The sequence below is a fragment of the Cryptomeria japonica genome, chromosome 2, assembly GCF_030272615.1.
Source record: "Cryptomeria japonica chromosome 2, Sugi_1.0, whole genome shotgun sequence".
Lineage (NCBI taxonomy): Eukaryota > Viridiplantae > Streptophyta > Pinopsida > Cupressales > Cupressaceae > Cryptomeria > Cryptomeria japonica.
The window spans coordinates 616479457-616482521 of NC_081406.1; positions in this window are offsets into that span (position 1 = coordinate 616479457).

Genomic DNA, 3065 nt, shown 5'->3' on the forward strand with positions numbered 1-3065 from the left:
CAGTCAGATACAATCCCGTGATTTGTGGCTCCTTCATTAATGGTGATTATCTATTTCATTGACCTTGTCGATGAGGCTTCACCATCCACAACATGCTTGCCACCTCTGCTCCACATGATGTCACAAGGATAAAGACATGGCCCACCAACACATAGTTGGTCCGAAAAACACATACTAGTACAACCCTTTGCTGGTAGAGCTTTCTTCTTCTGTTAACCGGTAGAGAACCCTATACCGGTAGCACATCTTCACCTCCAGTGGTGTGAGACAACTTTAACATTTTACCTCTTCATCATAAACAAGCAACCATCCTTCAGACCGATTTGTACTTTACCGGTAGGCCTTCATTCTTTATGCTCACCCTTATGTGAATATCCATCATGTCGGTTGACATCAATGACAACTTAGTGCCAAAATGCCAACAGGTAGGGTTAACACATAACATGATCTCCTCATAAGAAGATATTAACCTCACAAATATATAAAGAGTGCATATAGATAACCAAGCATATGTCCATCATCATAAAAGTCCTGAATGCGTCATCATCCATATAAATCATAATGTATCCACTATCAATATGAAATGTCAAGCATCGACTATAAGCATCCGAAATATAAATAGATCCATAATCATCCACCAAAGAATCATAAAAGAGTCTAAGCTAAGTCCATAAGGTCTATCAATGCATAAAAGAAAAGATGAATTAGGGAGGGGAACTACAAAATATGTCTTCATAATTAGATATTCACTAATATATATTTCATCTTCAAAATTGTATTCTTCCAACAATATATAGGCCACTAAGATGTTTTTCCTTAAAGAAAGTTCTCCCCTTGATGTACCTACACTATCTTCTATAATTTTATCCCCTTTTCACATATTCCTCTTGTCAAACTTAGATTTTTAATGGATACAAGTATTACTATTGAAACAATGATATAGAATACAATTTTTTTAAAGTTGTCTTAGACAATAGATAAAGTTATAGTGATATTTCTAGCATCAATATATTATTGGTTTTTCTTTCCTAGCTATACCTGTACTTTGTCTAGAGCTACTTGACTCTATAATCTAGTTATAATAATAACTTCTCAAGTTTAACAAATGTAATTGCTTGATGTTGCATATTAGAACCCATTAAAACACAATTAAAATAATCATGTTCATGAAAATGGATAAAAAAAACTCCAAGGAAAAATATTGGGTAGCAAAAATAGTTTTGAAATAAATTTGATCACATGAAAAAAAAGAAAAAGAAAAAATTATTTGTTAACATCAAGCTAGAGTAAGTTTTTCCTTTGGAACCCTTTGATTTAATGCTAGATAAATTATTGTAGTATTCTTTTTCTCCCAATAAATGATAAACCAAATGTTCTTTCTTTGATTTCTCAGATAGCCATAATGAAAGAGTGCATAAATAGAAAATAATAAGTCCACTTACAACTAGGGACCAATGCTTCTTATGGATTGATCCAAAACTTGTGATAGAGGTTGTAAACCAAAAATCTTTAAAGAGTACTTGTTAATGAATTTAAACTTCCGATTTTCTGATTTATTTTCCTTTTAAGATTGGTTGATGCAAATATGATAGTTTATCCGTTGCTTCTTTCAAATCAAGTAGATAAAATCATAATTTTTTTGTAATTAATTTTCTACAAAAGGAATATATTGATTTTGTACGCAATTTGTACCATTTTGTGTACTTGTTCCAAATTGCATTCTAATAAGGTAATCCACAATAGCCAATACAATATGCAATATTGAAAAACCCTTGGGTTTCAGCCCATAGCTCAAATGGTTGGTAAGGTTGTACCAATATTTTGGGTTCTTCCCATGTAGGCTCAAGGTTCAACACTTGCTAGCTAGGTTTACCCAACAATTTGGTTGTTTGAGCTTGCTCAGTTGTCCATTGAGGTATTCTCACCTCAACTTGCCCTCTTCATACCTCAACACTTGGCAAAAAAAGTAAGATTGAGGCAAGGTATGTTTGGATCGTCGGATGATCTTGTGAAATAAAATAATTTATTTTTATTTAAAAAAAAAACTCACTCTTGATATATCAATACATTCCTTTTTGTGTGGTGTTTTTGTTGGTCTTTTTTTTTTCTTCTAATTTTGTAAGTATTATTGAATGAGGGTAGCTCCCTTTAATAACTCAAAAAACAAGGTTACATTACTGTCGTTGATCTATTTTCATACACTTTTAGTTCAAACAATATTTTATGTTAAATTTTTAAATTTTGAAAATGTCGAATTTTGTTTATTGTCATCACTCATATAGAAGTTAGGTTCCAAAATGGCATCTTGCTTCCCACCATATCAATTGCAATATATTTGGCACTCCTCCCTTCCATTGAACGATGCTTTGAAATCTTATAATTGACAATATCATTAAAATTTAGACCCATAGCTAATAATACATACAATCTATTTTTTTTCTTGTTTACACAAACCCATATCCTTTTGTTTTTTCAATCGATCTCTACTTTTAAGCTTCCTCCGCAATTTAAAATTATAGTATTCCTGACTTGATGGTTTTCATTCCCAAATGTAATAAGTAGCACAACTCTATAATCTTCATTTATTACAAAAGTTCCTTTATAATTCATCAAAAGAGTATATCCTTGATATGGTCCTTTATAATTCATCAAAAGAGTATATCCTTGATATGCAATTTGGTTATGTATCTTTCAACAAGTTTTCTTAATTAATCTTGTTGCTTTATATAATTTATATTCATTCTATGAATTAACATCTCTCTTTAACAAATGTGCTTAAAGAAAGTTCATTCTTGAAAGGCTAAGGGCTTTTACTTTTTGAAAATTTATTGCATTTTCTATTAAAGTTTGTACGATAAAAATGACAAAATCCTTTAAGTTGTATTCTATAGATTGGAGAATTTTATGCATTACTTTATTTTCATTTAATTGCAGTGAATTTTTTTCTATATATTCTATATTTTTATATTTATTTCTCATCAATTTATAAAATAGATTTGACAAAAAGTTGGTATGTATATTTTGTTTATCTCAAAAATAGCAGAAACATAAAAGACATTTTTCTA